The 18,786-nt window shown below is 42.7% G+C and overlaps 1 pseudogene; it reads left to right on the top strand.

The window, feature by feature from the left end:
* The first annotated feature begins 16,689 nt into the window (after positions 1-16,689).
* On the top strand, positions 16,690-18,254 carry LOC106701595 (endogenous retrovirus group K member 7 Gag polyprotein-like; annotated as a pseudogene).
* The last annotated feature ends 532 nt before the right edge of the window (positions 18,255-18,786 follow it).

An 18,786-nucleotide genomic window follows, 5' to 3' on the forward strand; every position in this document is an offset into this window, starting at 1 on the left:
TTTGATGACATGGACCTTTGTTGGCAAAGTGATTTCTCTGCATTGTAATAGGTGTCTAGGTTTGTTATAGCTTTTCTTCCAAGGAGAAAGCATCTTTTAATTATGTATAGACAGTATCCAAAGGCAACAGGAAGCAAAGATTAAAGTAAAAGAAACAGACCCAACGTGTCATATTTTGTTCTTCCTTGTAACAAAAGGACATTTAGAAACATGGATGAGGAAATTAGCAATTTTAGAGGCTAAAAAAGTAAGTGAAAGCGGAAACACAAAAAGGTCAGTGAGTTGGGTTTAATTGTGGGGACATTTGCCAAATCAAACTCTGGTTTTCAAGTGACCAGGTTTAGGACATGCTATCCTAAAATATGACATCTTATTATATTGAATATTTTAAGCTGAAGGAATCTGAGAAAATGACTATATTTCTCTGATCTTCCCCGGCCCTCCCCCCATTTGGCAGGTCATGAGAGAAGGACATAGGAAGAAAGGTAGACATGTTTCCTGTCCTTCTAAAGCTTACAGTCCAACTCTAGGAGTGGGCTGTATTTATTCTCAGATGCAAACAAGGCAAATGATGTTCAGAGAGGCTAATTGTCATATAATTATTAATTGGAAAAAACTATATTTGTCTCAGTCTTTAGCCCTTGCTCTTTCTATCACGTGAGCTAGTTATTGAAGATTTGTGTTAGTGAAAGCTTTTGGGTTGCAAATGACAGAAAAGGACCTCAAACTGATTCAAGGTGGCTTCAGCCTGCAGTGGCTTGAATCAGGGCTTTGGATCCTGGCAAGAGATTGAATTTAGGCCACAGCAATGAAAGTTGTGAATGCTAGCCAACAGACCACCAGGGACCAGTGAGCAGTGACAAGACCCTGGCCTGTCAGCTGTGTAGAAATGAATTTCTACACAGAAACAGAAAGTAGTGAAAAAATATAGTGCTTATTAGGAGGAAAAATAATCTACATGTAGATGGACATGCAGGTGGGCTCAAGAGAGAGAGCCATGCCCTTGTGTTATTTTGAATCACAGTTATGGGGCATTTCTTCCAAGTTTCCTTGGGCCAATCATCTTGCTTTGTGGGTTCTGTGTTCAGATATGGTATATCTCAGGGTCCTCCCATATGTGCATTTCTTAGCCAAGATGGAATCTAGGGAAGAGACATGTGGCTAGGTTGACATTAGTTACTGTGAGGTGACACTCCCTTTCTTTTGACCTCTATGGAGCCTTTCTGAATATGTGTGGTTGGGAAGGTCTGCTTGACTTTGAAAATGAGAAATCTGTGGTTTTTATCTGGGCAGGAGTCAGCTCGTCTCTCTCTGCTCCTCTTTGAGTATCTGTCCACAGGGCATGAACTCTGTTTATCCCAGGGTCTGTCTGTTTCCTGCTTCAAAACTACCTTAACCTGAAAAGGAATGCTGTTGATTTACGAAACCAAGCCTGAGAAAGGGAAGAGAAGGTGTTGGGTTGACTTGGTCCAGGGAATTCTGGTGTTGAGAGGTTTTCGCTTGCACTCTTGCTCTCATTCTTGCTCTATCTCTGTGTCTTTCTGAAGTTTCGATTTGTTTTGTCCCCATATTAGATAGATCTTTCTCATGTTCTAGGGAGTATGCTACTGGCAATATGCACCATGTCCTAATGACTTGCAATAAAGGATAAAGGGCATCTTCCCTGCTACCTATACTTAGCACAATTCTGGGGAAAACTGGTTTATTCTTCATGGAAAATGAACACACCACTGGTTCCATCATTGAGGCCAGAAGAGCGAGGTGTTTTCACTGGCTCTTCTTATGCTTCTTCCCTACTTCTGGAGCCAAGAATGACAGAAGAAGGGGAGGTGGCACAAATGTGGCTGCCAAAGGGACCGTGAATGGTGCCAGCTTTTAGTAAGTTCCTGATCAATGTTAAGCCAGGAACAAACTTTAACAACTGTTTAGTATAGCACCTTTGCATCAGTATTTACTAACAATATTGCACTAGAAATTTCAATGTTATATTGATCAAGTTTCTTTTACTATTTGCTGTTGTCCTTCAGTTGCTAATTCGAGTCTGACTTTTTGCAGCTTCATGGACTGCAGCACACCAGGCTCCCCTGTCCTCCACTATCTCCCTGAGTTTTCTCAAATTCACGTCCATTGAGTCGGTGATGCCATCCAACCATCTCATCCTCTGTCGTCCCCTTCTCTTCCTGCCTTCACTCTTTCCTAGCATCAGGGTCTTTTCCAATGAGTCAGCTTTTCACATCAGGTGGTCAAAATATTGAAGCTTCAGCTTCAGCATCAGTCCTTCCAATGAATGTTCAGGACTGTTCTCCTTTAGGATTGACTGGTTTGCTCTCCTTGCAGTCCAAGGGACTCTCAAGAGTCTTCTTCAACACCACAACTTGAAAGCACCGTTTTTAATCACTCAGCTTTCTTTATGTTCCAACTGTCACATCCATACAAGACTACTGGAAAAACCATAGCTTTGACTAGATGGACCTTTGTCGGCAAAATGATGCTTCTAGCTTTTTAATATGCTGTCTAGGTTTGTCACAGCTTTCCTCCCAAGGAGCAAGTGTCTTTTAATTTCATGGCTGTGGTCACTGTCTGCAATGATTTTGGAGCCCAAGGAAATAAAATCTGACACTGCTTCCACCTTTTCACCTTCTATTTGCTATGATGTGAAAAGACTGGATGCCATAATCTAAGTTTTTTTCATGCTGAGTTTCAAGCCAGCTTTTTCACTCTCCTCTTTCATTTTCATCAAGAGATTCTTTTTTAGTTCTTTACTTTCTGCCTTTCGAGTGGTATCATCTGCATATATGAGGTTGTTGATATTTCTCCTGGCAATCTTGATTCCAGGTTGGGTTTCCATCCAGCCTGGCATTTCACATGATATACTCTGTATATAAGTTAAATAAGCAGGGTGACAGTATGTCCTGTTTTATTCTTATCTAAATAACATTCAGTATAATGTTCCTTAAAGATTTTTAAAAAGTTCACCCATAAACACCTTGGGTCCTTGTATTTTTTGTGAAATAGGTTTTGAAACAGGATGTTAATATCTATTTAGAATTCCTTCCTGGGAATTGGGTATATTTAAATGTTGACAATTAACAGCATACAGTAGAAACTCAAAGTATATTAGATTCCCCTCTCCTCATCTGGAAAACAGAGGAGATTGTAATGTTTAAGATGCTTGAGAAAGGGCACAAACTATTGAAAGCAGAGTTTTCAGAAGATTAATGTGACAGTAATATTGAAAGGTATTAGAGAAGCCCTGTAGGACAATGCCTCTCAACCAATTTGTGATGGAGTACCAGTTTTTCTTTTTTAAAAATCTATTGTGGATCATTTGTAAGATGTAGTTACGAATTAATAGAAAAATAAAATTTAAACAACTGGTATGCAAAATACCAGCCTGATGTTCTATGTTTAGATTCAACAGACATAAAATTACTATCTCAAATGGTTGTTTGTGTTTCTAAATAACAAATCCTAATTTCTGTACTTACTTTGTGTTGGACTGGGAACAAATTGTTCACGGGAGGGCACTAGGAACCACTGACTAGGAGGTTGCACAATAATTCTTGTATTAATGCTGTCCAGTCAAAGACCACAGAAACACACCTGTTCCTGAGAAAGTTGATTATTACTTGTTGTAGCAAAATTAGTTACAACCTGCAACATCTTAGAAAGAATAGTCCTCTGCCCTGATCCTCGGGGAATACATTCCAAGACGCCCATTGGGTGCCTGTAACTGTGGATAATACTGAACTCTATACTGAAATGTGGATAATATTGAAACTGTGGCTAATACTGTGCTTCTTTTAAAAAATACATGCCTATTTATGATAGAGTTGAATTTTTAAATTAGGCCCTGTAAGAGATTAAAAACAGTAACTAATAATAAAATAGAAAAATTAAAACAATATACTGTAATAAAAGTTATGTGAATGTGGTCTCTCTGAAAATACTATACAAATTTAATGCCTTTTCCATTTGAACTACGCACTTATGCACTGTGGTTATAATTTCTGCAGTTTGAGGCATAACAGTAAAACTGGCATGAATTTCTTCTTTTTCACAGTTTCATGGATAGAAGGATTGTTCTTCCTATAGATCTAGCAACCTCAGCAAGCCATTTTTTTCCGCTCGTTATCAAGTTGAAAACTTTTACCTTTTCACTTACAGGAAGCACCTTGCTTGCGGCTGCTCTTGGGCAGATCTGAATTGCCAGCATCACTGCTCACTACAATGGGGGCCCTTGTTAAGTAAGGGTGACTTGAATACAAGCACTGTGATACCAGGACCAGTGGACCTGATAACCACGTTGGGTACTGAGTGATTAAGGGCCATAATGACTGGACAAAGGGAGGATTGGCATTGTGGGTGGATGCAGCAGACAGTGAGAGATTTCATCATGCTTCTCAGACACGCACACAATTTAAAACTTCTGAGTTATTTCTGACATTTTCATTTGGTGTCTTTAGACTGAGGTTGACCACAGGTGAGTAAAGTGAAACTTCAGAGAAACAGGGGCTTGTGTAATTAGGAAGATCTATGATTTGGACTTGTGTTAGGTAATGATTTGTGTTAGGTTATGATTTGGACTTGTGTTAGGTAATGCTGAGAGATGGGGCTTTGTCTGGGGTTGGATGCTGCCAGGAAGTGGGGACTATTCTATGTTTGGGTATCTTAATACAGCTTATTGGAAAGAGGCAAGAATAAAATGAGTGTAAAGTTTTAATTGGCAAAGAGGCAAGGGCCGCTTATTTTAGCTAGGATGGAAAATATTTTGGTTATCTTTGTGGTTTGGACGTGTTCCTGTTTTTGTCTGTATTCAGATGTGACTATGGAGTGGGTTTGCTTTTGTCCTGATTGCAGAGTGGCCTGCTCTGATGATTTTCTGTGAATCTGTTTATGTTGTACACCAGGGCCTAAGCTGTGGGTGCCAGAGTAGCTCCAGATATCAGGGACTGCTTTCCTCTTTCTCACGTCTGTAAGGTAACAAGGGCTTGTCTGAGCGGAAGAGCATTTCATGTGAAAGGTAAAGGAACAGGATGTGGTGAGCTGCTACATAACACGTGTCAATCCTCAGACTTTAACATGCATCAGAATCACCCGGCCGCCAAGTAAAGACACTGACAGTTGGGCCCCACCCTCCAGTTTCTGATTCAGTAGTTCTGGGGTGGACTTGGGAATTTGCATTTCTAACCAGTTCCCAGGTGTTGCCGATGCAGCCAGATGCCATAGTTTGCAAACCACTGAGGCAGACGGAGCTATCAAAGGTGAGGATTATTACAGGGAAAGAAAGAAGACCTACCTAAGCTGCAATTTCCAAGATAAAAATCTACAGCATTCTCCTGGTAATACTCTGATGCAATTCTGACACTGAACTACACTGTGCGTTTTCCTATGTTAAATTACAAGTCTTTGATGGGGAAGTTCACACGGGAGAATTCTTTTCAAAATTGTACAAATTGTTGACTACTAAAGTTTGTACTTAACATGAAAGTACAACTTGTGTGTTCATTATCCATTTTCTAAGAAGTTCCCAATTACAAATAGGTAGATCCACTTTAGGAAAATGGGTTAGTAAACCAGCTCTTCAACTGGATTATCTGCAAATTGGCTTAGTTACAAATAGACTTTGTGCTTACTAAATGCAAAGTAACCCTTACAATCCCTCTGCTACTTATACTACTTCATCAGTATTAAGACAGAATTTCCTAAAATGTATGTAACTGCCCATGCCTTTGAAATATTTAAATGTCTCTACTAAAAATTTGACATTTTTTACTTAATTTTATTCATTCTTCTCTGAGATAGGAGGAAATGGTAAATCGAAAAAAGAAAGTGCTAAATAGAGGTGGGAATGGGTGATCCTTTCTTGTACTGAAGAGTTGGTTTTAATTTAATTTCCTGTGTGTGTGTGTTAGTTGGTCAGTCGTGTCTGACTCTTTGTGACCCCATGGACTATAGCCCGCCAGGCTCCTCTGTCCATGGGATTCTCCAGGTGAGAATATTGGACTGGGTTGCCTTTCCCTTCTCCAGGGGATCTTCCCATCCCAGGGATCGAACCCGGGTCTCCTGCACTGTAGGCAGATTCTTTACCATCTTATCCTAATGTGAGGTAAAAGAAAAGAAAAGAAATGTGGCACAGACTTCTTGTGGTTCAGCTGGGTTGCCTCTACCTCATATTGTACAGTGAGATTCAGTTCTTGGCCTAAGAGAATTTAAGTATCATAAAAAAGTCTATATATGAACTTATTAAAATGATTTTTATAGCTCTTTTTCAAAAATATTTGTAGTTTTTATTATTTTTTGGTGGTATTGGGTCTTTGTGGCTGCACACAGGTTTCTCTGGCTTTTGGCACTCTGTGACAGGGTCTGTTCTTTCTCACGGTGCACAGGCTTCTCAGTGGAGTTGTGTCTCTCGTTGTGGAGCATGCGCTCGGGGACACTTGGGCTTCACAGGCTTAGCTGCTCGAGGCATGTGGGATCTTCCCCTTCCAGGGATCAAACCAGTGTCCCTTGCATGGCAAGGCAGATTCTTAACCACTGGACTGTCAGTGAACCTCTATGGCCTTTGGCCTTTCTAACAAGTTATAAACCATTTTAATAACTCTCTCTTGAAAGGCTACCAAGAAAACAGATCGCCAGTCCAGGTTTGATGCATGAGACAGGGCACTCAGGGCTGGTGCACTGGGATGACCCAGAGGGGTGGGATGTGGAGGGAGGTGGGAGGGGGGGTTCAGGATGGGGGACACAGGTACACCCATGGCTGATTCATGTCAATGTGTGGCAAAACCACTACAATATTGTAAAGTAATTAGCCTCCAATTAAAAAAAAAAAATGAAGGCCCCCGCCACCTGAAAAAAGAAAGGCTACCAAGAATCTGGTAATTCATGAAAAACAGCTCAAACAAGTATAAATTATTGCTATAGAACCAGGAAATGTGGCCTTCTTTTTTAACTGAAAAAACTTAGTAGATTTTCAAAATCTTGCTCCCTGACAAAGACTGTTCTCTCTACACATGTGATGAAATTCTTTTAAAAAGAAGGCCAGGGCTCCCCTGGCAGCTCAATGGTGAGGAATTCGCCTGCCCGTTCAGGAGACTCGGGTTCACTCTCTGACCTGGGAAGATCCCACAGGTCATGGAGTGGCTGGGCAGCTCTTGAGGCCATGCTCTGCGGCCTGCGCATCGCAGCTCTTGAAGCCAGAGCACCCCAGGGCCAAGGCTCTGCAGCGAGAGAGCACTTCAGTGAGAAGCCTGTGGACCATAACTAGGCAGTGGCCGTTGCAAAGGCCCCCACACCCAAAAATAAATAAATGAATAAAACTATAATTTAAAGAAGAGAAGGCCAAATTTCCTATTTCATCATATCTGTAGAGAGAATCGTCTTTGGCAGGAGATAGATTATGGCAAATCTAATAAGTTTTTTTCAGGTTAGCATTTGAATAAGAATTCAAATAGAGTAAGATGATTAATCTTGGGGTTGAGATGGGTCTACATGTGATTAGCTACTGGACCAGGAGCAGGTCTTGCTCTGATGAATAACTCATTGTAACTTCAGTTTCTTCATTTGCAAAATTAGAAGCTTAAACTAGATAACTCGAGAGATTCTCTGAACTCTTTAATGTTTAAACTGTTATACTAGGACTAGGGCTGTGAGTTTTAATTATACTTGTCTCTTTCATGGCTCCTCTTAATTATTATTATTATTGTTTTAGAATCAGAAGGATGTTAATGATAAGGGCATGGAGTTGGCAAAGGGTCTCAGAATAAGTTAGGAAGAAACTGAGGTTGTTGAGCTTGGAAAAGAAGAGGAACATAATGGGGGAGACACAAGATCTCCCTGAAAAATATTTGGAACTTGTCATGTGAAGAAGGAAAACATATATTCCAGGTTCAAAGGGTGGAAATTACAAGGAGACAAATTTTGGTTCATTGTCAGAAAAAACTTTTCAACTATTCATTCAAACATTACTAAATATTTATTAAGCACCTACTATGTGCCAGACAGGGACATCACCAGATGGTCAGTACTGAAATCAGATTGATTATGTTCTTTGCAGCTCAAAGTGGAGAAGCTCTATACAGTCAGCAAAAGCAAGACCTGGAGCTGACTGTGGCTCAGAGCATGAGCTCCATATTGCAAAATTCAGCCTTAAATTGAAGAAAGAAGGAAAAACCATAAGGCCATTCAGGTTATGACCTAAATCAAAATCCCTCATACAGTGGGGGTGATGAATAGATTCAAGGATTTAGATCCAGTAGACAGAGTGCCTGAAGAACTATGGACAGAGGTTCCTAACATTGTACAGGAGGCAGTGACCAAAGCCACCCCCACCCCCACGAAAAAATGAAAGAAGGCAAAGTCGTTGTCTGAGGAGGCTTTACAAATAGCTGAGGAAGAGAAGCGAAAGGCAAGGGAGAAAAGGAAAGATATATCCATTTGAATGCAGAGTTCCAGAGAATAGCAAAGCTATTGTAATAAAGAAGGCCTTCTTAAATGAACAATGCAAAGAAATAGAGGGAAACAATAGAATGAGAAAGATCAGTGATCTCTTCAAGAAAACTGGTCTTCAAGGGAACCCATTCCATGCAAGAATAGGTATGATAAAGGACAGAAACAGTAAGGACCTAACAGAAACAGAAGAGATTAAGAAGAGGTGGCAAGAATACACAGAAGAACTATACAAAAAAGATCTTAATGACCCGGATAACCATAATGATGTGGTCACATACCTACAGGTGAAGATCCTAAAGTGTGAAGTCAAGTGGGCCTTAGGAAGCATTACAGCTAGTGGAGGTGATCAAATTCCAGCTTAGCTATTTCATATCCTAAAAGATGATGCTGTGAAAGTGCTGCACTCAATATGCCTGCAAATTTGGAAAACTCAGCAGTGGCCACAGGACTGGAAAAGGTCAGTTTTCATTCCAATCCCAAAGAAAGGCAATGGCAAAGAATGTTCAGTTGTGCTTATTTCACATGCTAGCAAGTTTATGCTCAAAATCCTTTAAATCAGGACTTCAGCAGTACATGAACCAAGAACTTTCAGATGTTGAAGCTGGATTTAGAAAAGGCAGAGGAACCAGAGATCAAATTGCCAACATTTGTTGGATTATAGAGAAAGCAAGGGAATTCCAGAAAAACATTTATTTCTGTTTCATTGACTACACTAAAGCCTTTGACTGTGTGGATCACAACAAACTGTGGAAAATGCTTAAAGAGACGGAAATACCAGACCACCTTACCTGTCTCCTGAGAAAGCTGTATGCATGTCAGGAAGCAACAGTTAGAACTGGACATGGAACAATGGACTGGTCAAAGCTGGGAAAGGAGTACGTCAAGGATGTGTATTGTCACCCTGCTGATTTAACTTACATGCAGAGTACATCATGTGAGATGGCAGGCTGGATAAATCCCAAGGTAAAATCAAGATTGCTGGGAGAAATATCAACAACCTCAGATATGCAGATGATACCACTTGAATGGCAGAAAGTGAAGAGGAACTGAAGAGCCTCTTGATGAGGGTGAAATAGGGAAGTGAAAAAGCTGGCTTGAAACTTAACATGAAAAAATTATGATCATGGTGTCTGTCACATCACTTCAAAGCAAATAGAAGGGGGAAAGTGGAAGCAGTGACATATTTTATTTTCTTGGGCTCCACAGTCACTGAAGATGGTGTTTGCAGCCATGAATTAAAAGACAGTTTCTCCTTGGAGGAAAAGTTATGACAAACCTAGACAGACATCACTTTGCCAGTGAAGGATCCATATAGTCAAAGCTATGGGTTTTCTAGTAGTCATTACAGATGTGAAAATTGGACCATCAAGAAGGCTGAGTACTGAAGAATTGATGCTTTTGAACTGTGGTGTTGGAGAAGACTCTTGAGAGTCCCCTGGACTGCAAGGAGATCAAACCAGTCCATCCTAAAGGAAATCAGTCCTGAATGTTCATTGGACGGACTGTTGCTGGAGATGAAAGCAAAAGGAGAAGAGTGTGGCAGAGGATGAGATGCTTAGACAGCACCATCTACTCAATGGACATGAATCCAAGCAAACTCCAGGAGATAGTTAAGGACACGGGAGCATGGCGTGCTACAATCCACGAAGTTGCAAAGAGTTGGACATGACTTAGTGACTGAACAGCAAGAACAACAGCTATGTGCCAGGCACTGATCTAAGTTCTGGGGATTTGCCCGTGGGAAAAAAAAAAACAACAGGAAAACTTTTGTCCCAGTGAGGTGTACATTCTGTTAGGGCAGTTTAATGAGGCTGTCACTGGAATTCAAAGATGGGCTGATAATAGAAAATACTGTTACTGGGATTCTTTCTTTGGATTGAATAACCTCCACAGTCTCTAAGGTCTCTAAGTGTATGAACATTAATCAAACATTTATTAAACAACTTTTAAGTGTTAGGTATAGCCCTTGTCCCTGGAAATGCAAAAATGCATGGATAGATCTTGCCTTCAAGAAACTCTCCGTCTTGTTAGGGAGAAAGAAATAAACAATGAGAAAATCTGGTAATAGAAATATGCAATCAGACAAGAGTACACCCATGGGAAGAGCAAACTCAGCTTGAAGGCATTTTGAAAGAAGCAACACTCGAGGTAAGTTTTAAGCCTTGAGAACTTCACCAAACCTCAAACAAGGTCACAAAGGCCATAAACATGTGGTACCTGTAGAAAACTGCAGATAGTTGTGGGATTCTAGTTTTTATTTTAATTCACCATGGATATAAGTGGGATGAGACCATAGTCACTTGGAATATACAAGTATCCCTGCCCTTTGAGTGTGGATCCCAGGATTTGGTAAGATAGACTGGTCATATATTTTGATTTATTCATGTATTCTTTTAAAAAGCATTGAGGACATATTATGTGCCAGAAACTCCGTTATACTGATTGGATCACAGAAAAAAATTAGACTAAGTCTCTTTAGTCTAGGTCCAGTCGACTGGACAAGGACGCTCCAGTCCACTGGAAGGAAACAGACGCAATAAACCAGGTAGAACAAAGTGTCAGAGGTACTGTGATAGACATTTGTGTAGGGTATTGTGGCCCCCAAGATTAAATGAGAAAGGATGAGAGAGGAGAGAAGAGAGAGTAGGAAAACCTCCATTGAGGAACTGACCTTGGAGCTGAGTCTCAAATTTGAGAGGATTCCAGAAAGAGAATGCACAGCAAAATGGAGGCAAGTACATAGATGCTGGTGAAAGAGCAGGGTGCACCAAGAGTCAGCCTTGTCAGTGCCTGTCTTGAGTGTGGTGTGCAAGGGTATGTATCATGAAAAGTCTTACTTATTATGCCAGAGGGTTCTATAAGTATCCTTACACTTGTGGCAGTGTAGCCGTGTTTGTCGCTCAGTCATGTCTGACTCTTCATGACCCCATGAACGGTAGCCCACCAGGCTCCTCTGTCCATGGGATTTCCCAAGCAAGAATACTGGAGTGGGTTGCCGTTCCCCTCTCCAGGGGATCTTCCTGACCCAGGGATTGAACCCAGGTCTCCTGAATCACAGGTAGATTCTTTACCATCTGAGCAACAGGGAAGATACACTTGTGGGGCCCAGGCCAAAAGCACAAGTACAGCGTCCTGGCTGGTCCCTTCTTTTCCCATCCCTGCTCCTGTTATTCAAACCTCCTCACACACATTTGTGAACAACTCAGCTTGCATGTCCAGGGTCTGTCCTGTCTCCTTGCAAACAGCTGCCTTTGGCCTCCTCTGAGACATGAGTGAGCCCTAGCGGTGGGCTCAGGCTGTTCGGGCTGGGAATCCCAGGGGTATTTTCTCGAAGGAGGAGGACACAGGCTCTGGGTGAGAAAGCCCTATCCAAGCTATAGCTGGGGATTTCTTGCCCTGAGCGGGGAGGGGCATGGTTGGGGAAAGGGCCAGAGTGGAGTCCTTTAAACTTAAGTGGGGTTGCAAATGTTTCCTGTAAAGGCTAGATCTGAAAACTTTAGGCTTTGTCAGCCACATATGACAATTGCTGGGTGTTCATCTTTTTTTGGTTAAACACTTAAAAAATATAAAATCCATTTTTATCTTGAAGGCCACACAAAAAGAGGCTGCAGGCTGGATTCAGCCAAGGGCCACAGTTTATGTGACACAGAAAAGCAGAAGAGTGAGGTATCACTGAAGGATGCTAAAAAGGGGAGTGATAATCACTTTGTGTTTTGGGAAGATCAATCTGGCTTTGTGGGAAGTATACTGGAGTTTGATGGATCAGGAGGCTATTGTGATGATCCAGACAGGAAATGGTGAAGTCCTAAATGAAGTCAGAAGTCATGGGACTGGAGGAGGTGGTGAATAAAGAACATTTAAAAAAAGTTGATGACTTTGGGTTTCTAATTAAGTCAACTGGTTGGTGGTTCTAATTACTGACATAGGGGTATCTAAGGGCAGGGTGGCACAAGTTAATATGTTCTAGTTTTAGCATCTGGAGCTTGAATTCTAGGTAGGGTACCAAGGGGGTGTCACACCCACGAGCTGTTATTCTATAGTCAGGACAAGCCTGGCGATACAGACTCGAGAATCACCAGGGGATAGATGGTCTCTCAGAGAACATTTGGAAAGTAATCGAGGAAGAGAAATTCCTCCATCCTACATGTGCCTCTTTCCTGAGATAAAAGACCTCAAGACAAAATGGGAGAGGAGACATAGGGGCCTTGCCCTGGAGGGCTGGCAGGGCTGAGGATGGTGAGCAGTGTGGGGTCCGAGGTATGCCTGGAGCACAGCAAAAATGAGTCTGGAAGGGTGATCACAGAATGGTCAACAGAGGCTTTTCTTCCTGGGGTTAGTCCTTCAGCTCCTGGATTTATACCCTGAGTAGGAATCTACTGTATTGTAACAGGTCCAAATCTAAGATCAAAAGCTCAGGTGTGTAAGAAATATTACATTTCTTTGTGATCCCTGGATCAACCTAGTTTTGATTCCAAGTTGCCACTCCTTTGCACTGGTTGCTGTTTAGTTTTTAAGTTGTGTCTGACTCTTGCAGCCCCATGGACTGAGCCTGCCAAGGCTCCTTGGTCCATGGGGTTTTCCAGACAAGAATACTGGAGGGGGTTGCCATTTCATTCTCCAGGGGATCTTCCCGACCCAAGGATCAAACTGGGGAATTGACAGGTCACTTCTTACTGCGGAGCCGCAGGAAGCTCACTGGGCCAGTAGGAAGGTGTATAAGTCAATCTGACAGCCTCCATTGCCACCTGGACCATACTCCCTGGCTGATGAGTCATCTCTCCCACCCTGGTTACTGCTGGTCTTCCCATTTTCTGTGTCTGCACAATCCTGTCTGGGCTGGCAGCTTCTGGCAGTTTCCCTGACACACTGAGGGTACTGGAATATTTGGCAAAGCTCTGAAACCCAGTGCCTGGGCCCCAGCTTCCCTGGGTAAACCACGTACCTCCTGTTTGGACCCTTGCTACTTCTCAGGGTAATGACTTGGAATAGAGCCTGGCTTCTGCTGCTTCTGGACCTATGGACTCCTTACCTCCCACCACTATGTAGTCTCCAAGTCTGGGAGGAACTTCCTCCCTCGTGCTCCTTCACCATACACTTTAAGCTCATTCAATCCATAACTTGAAAAACACGTTCTTCTTTGCTCCCGGGAAGGGAGGACTTGCTTCGCCAAAGATGCGAAAAATATTTGCACTTCACTTTCTAGTGCATTGAAAAAAAAGAAAAACACAAAACCAGATAAGATTATGCATTGTCAACATTTATATGTTGGCACATATTACTGGTGGAGGGGAGGTTGCTGAGTACAAGGAAGAACCCAGACTCTGATGGATGAAGGAGATGGTTATTGGGACAGGGGATGGGGACAAAGAATTGCTGAAGGTGACATCTTTGGATGTGGGCTTCCCTGACTTTTTAGAATAGAGCTTTGCAGGAAGCCTGCTCTCAAGGGTCGTAGATCAAACCTGGAATATCCTCAGTGACCTAGTAGGTAGTGGGGGTGGGAGGAGGTGGGGCACTGGGCACTGGTGGTTGTGTAGGAAAAATACCTGGTCTTTCTCACGTGTTTTTCTTTGTTCTTCCTTGTACTACCACACTCACAGCACTTCTGACGCCAGATGTGTAGGGGCCTTCCCCCCATAAGAAGCAACACCAGGTGGATGGCCTATTAGAAGAAGAAGTGTGCATCACTTTCAGTTCAGTTCAGTTCAGTTGCTCAGTCGTGTCCGACTCTGTGACTCCATGAATCGCAGCACGCCAGGCCTCCCTGTCTATCACCAACTCCCGGAGTTTACCCAAACTCATGCACATTGAATTGGTGATGCCATCCAGCCATCTCATCCTCTGTCATCCCCTTTTCTTCCTGCCCCCAATCCCTCCCAGCATCAGGGTCTTTTCCAATGAGTTAACTCTTTACAAGAGGTGGCCAAAGTATTGGAATTTCAGCTTCAGCGTCAGTTCTTCCAATGAACGCCAAGGACTGATCTCCTTTAGGATGGGCTGGTTGGATCTCCTTGCAGTCCAAGGGACTCTCAAGAGTCTTCTCCAAAACCATAGTTCAAAAGCATCAGCACTCAGCTTTCTTCACAGTCCATCGCTTTAGTTGTGTGTAATTCTTTGCAACCCATTGGACTGTAGCCCACCAGGCTCCTCTGTCCGTGGGATTCTCCAGGCAAGAACACTGGAGTGGGTTGCCATGCCCTCCTCTAGGGAATCTTCCTGACCCAGGGACTGAACCTGCATCTCTAACAGCTGGCCTATAATTTAACTCAATTCGACATGATCTACCTGGAGATAGCATCAGATCCAGAGGAGATTCTCCCCCTGCCCCAGCCTTCACACACTCACTTCAGATACCAAGCCTAAGTAATAAGTCTGAAGTTACCCACAGCTTCCGTCCAATGTGACTACAAACCAGGGGTTCCTAAGACCTCCTTCCTTAGAGTCAATCATCTGCTAGAATGGCTCATGGAGCGCAGGGAAAACAGGTATGTTTACCAGTTTATTAAAAGACGTGATAAAGGATGCAGATGAACAGACAGAAAAAGAGATGAAAGGAATACGTGGGTCAAGAAGACTGGAAGGGCCCTAGGTTCAGGAGTTACTGTCTCCATGGAGCTAGGGTACACTGACATGGATGTGTTCACCAACCCGAAAGCTCTCCAAACCCCTTCCTTTGGAGATTTTAATGGAGGCTTCATCACATAGGTATGATTGATCTGTGACTCATTTCCTTCTCCTTCCTCAAGAGAATGGGGTATGTTTGGGGATGGGTCAGAAAATTCTAAGTTTATAATCATGCTTTGGTTTTTCTGGTGACCAGGCCTCATCCAGGAGCCCACCCAGAGTTGCCTCATGATAACAAAAGTTTGTATCACTCAGGAAATTACAAAGGGTTTAGAAATTATTGTCAAGGGTCAGATATCAAATATTAGAAAAAAAAATGTTACTGATGCCCTTATTTAGCAGATCACAAGGGTTTTAGGAGCTCTGTGGCATGAACTGGGGATGGACACCAATATGTATTTTGTCTATTATTTCATAGTGTTATCAGTTCAGTTCAGTCAGTTGTGTCCAACTCTTTGCGACCTCATGGACTGCAGCACACCAGGCCTCCCTGTCCATCACCAACTCCCAGAGTTTACTCAAACTTATGTTCATTGAGTCGGTGATGCCATCCAACCATCTCATCCTCTGTCGTCCCCTTCTCCTGCCTTCAGTCTTTCACAACATCAGGGTCTTTTCCAAGGACTCAGTTCTTCACATCAGGTGGCCAAAGTATTGGAGCTTCAGCTTCAGCATCAGTCCTTCCAATGAATATGCAGGACTGATTTCCTTTAGGATTGACTGGTTGGATCTGCTTGCAATCAAAGGGACTCTCAAGAGTCTTCTTCAACATCACAGTTCAAAAGCATCAATTTCTCAGCTCTCAGCTTTCTTTATAGCCCAACTCTCACATCCATACGTGACTACTGGAAACACCATAGCTTTGACTAGATGGACCTTTGTTGGCAAAATAATGTCTCTGCTTTTTAATATGCTGTCTAAGTTGGTGTTCTTGCCTGGAGAATCCCAGGGACGGGGAGCCTGGTGGGCTGCCATCTATGGGGTCGCACAGAGTTGGACACTGTGGGGAGCTGCCCGTGAGAACGGGGTCTTTGCCTGAAGGACACAGCTCTGGGAGCTGCCTCAGTCCTTGAGGGTTTGCTTGCAAACATAGCTCTCTGTCCCGCCACCCCAGAGATTAGGTGATTATTTACTGCAGACACCTGGAGTTCTGGACAAACTTCTCACACACAGGGAAATGTTATCTGGTGTAAGAAATAATAACAGAGTGCCATTCCCATGCTCTCAAGATTTCTTGCGACTTTTTGTAAGATGTATAGGTCAACCAAGAAAAATGCTAACTGTCTTGTCTTTCTCACGCTCTCCTGTATAAATATAAGATGCTGAATAAAGTCGTGGTCAGACTGCGTCCCTTCGTGGAGACGTGTCTGAACCTCTCGACCCCATCTTTGTTGTAGAATTCTTTTGCTGTAGTTTCCTTTCTCAGCTGCGCTGTGCACGTTCTCGGGACCTGATTGATTTTGCCGGCTTGCACGGGCAGGTGGCGCCCGAACAGGGACTTGGGAATCGGAGCGCGACGACAGCCGCTGCCTGCCAAGATTGAGGTAAGTAAAGAGGAATTCCTAATTAATTAAAGTAAAGGGCAGGGAGTGTTATTGTCGAGAGTAATAAATCATGGGACAAGGCAATAGCCACCAGTTATTTGTACATATGTTGAAAACTATGTTAAACGGTAGGGGAATTCATGTAAATAAGTTACAGCTAGAGAAGTTTTTACTTTTTGTAGAAGAAGTTTGTCCTTGGTTTCCAGAGGAAGGAACAGTAAGTCTGAAAACTTGGAAGAAAGTAGGAAAACAATTGCAGACATATTATTCCTTACATGGTACCAATCGTGTCCCTGTGGATGCTTTCTCTTTGTGGACTCTGATAAGAGACTGTCTGGATCCTGAACATGAAGGACATAAGATTCAAATGGCCCTCAGGGATTCCAGAGAACCCGAAGTTGCAGAGCCTTCTGCCCCTCCGCCTGAGCCACTTTATGCTGTGCCTGAGGGAACAGCTTGTAAGGCTGGAGGGAATGATGATGTGTTAAGCTCTGATGAACAGGAAGAGTTAAATGAGCAAGCGCCTCAGTACCATAGAGAGGATATGCCTTGGGAGATGATGGTTAGCATGCAACCCCCTATAGGAAAAGGGGAATTAAAGCATTCAGGGCTTTCCGAAGAACAGCTGGAGAATTTAATTCAGAAAATTGTTATAGCAGTAAAAAATGATGCACAGGGAGACTCCCACTCCAGCCAGCCTGTGCCTCTAGCATATCCTCCCTTGGTTCTTGCTGGGCTCGATCCACCTCCGCCTTTCGTAGAACCGCGAGAGCTTATATCCATCCCTGCTTCTTTGCCCGGTGAAAACATAATAATTAGAAGTGAGATATTATTATCTCCTCTTCAACAAGCGATTAAGCGAGCTAATGAAGAAGGAGTACGTATTCCTGGGTTTTCAGGAATCTATCCAGTATTTGAAAATGCTCAACACAGAGGTATTATGAACCGCTGCCCTTTAAGCAACTAAAAGAGTTTAAAATGGCTTGTGCACAATACGGCCCAACTGCGCCGTTTACTCAGGCTATTATAGAGGCTTTAGGAAACCAAAATCTGCCACCTAATGATTGGAAAAAGGTTGCTTGGGCTTGCTTATCTGGAGGAGATTATTTACTATGGAAATCTGAGTTTGCTGAGCAGTGTGGGATCACAGCCGATATCGGTGACAGGGACTGAACACCACTTATGAAATGATGGTGGGAGAGGGAGATTATCGAGACACTAATAATCAACTTAATTATTTGCCTGGAGCCTACCCTCAGATTAGTGCTGCGGCTCTACGAGCATGGAAAAAACTTCCAAATTCTGATAAAAAGACTGAAGATTTACCTAAAATTCGCCAGGGGCCAGATGAACCATATCGATTTTGTTGCCCGCCTGCTTGAGGCAGTTAGTAAAATGATAGGGGATGAGCAGGCAGGAATGGTGTTGGCTAAACAGCTTGCTTATGAGAATGCCAATTCGGCTTGTCAAGCTGCCCTGAGACCTTACAGAAAAAAGGGAGGCTTATCCAATTATGTACGGATTTGTGCCGATATCGGCCCTTTGTACGTTCAAGGCATAACTTTGGCCGCGGCATTACAAGGAAAGACAGTCAAAGAAGTACTGTATCAGCAACAAAAGCGGGATAAGGGATAAAATTTTGCAATTTGCTCACTATCACCAATTTCTCTTCCCCAAAATTGTTGTTTCTCAGCCCCTTGCCGACGCCCTAACTGTATTTACTGATGGCTCTTCTAATGGAATAGCTAGTCTGATTATACAGGACAATACTGCCGCCTGGCGTACTAATTATAAGTCTGCTCAAGAAGTAGAACTATTTGCCGTATTTCAGGCTCTATTACAAATCTCTGCTCCATTTAATTTATATTCTGACAGTCAGTATATCATAAGAGCCTTAAACACTATTGAGACTGTTCCATTTATTGGTACCCTGAATTCTACTATTCAAACTCTTTTTCGTGATATACAACATTTAATTTGCTCCAGAGTTAATAAATGCTATTTTGGTCATATTTGTGCTCACTCTGGACTTCCTGGACTTTTAGCACGAGGCAATGCTTTTAGCTGACGAAGCTACATGTATGATATTTCCTTCATTGGAACAAATGGCAAAAACTTCTCACAGCTTACACCATCAAAACAGCAATAGCTTAAGACTTCAATTTGG

This window comes from Bos mutus, chromosome 15 (genome assembly GCF_027580195.1).
Source record: "Bos mutus isolate GX-2022 chromosome 15, NWIPB_WYAK_1.1, whole genome shotgun sequence".
NCBI lineage: Eukaryota > Metazoa > Chordata > Mammalia > Artiodactyla > Bovidae > Bos > Bos mutus.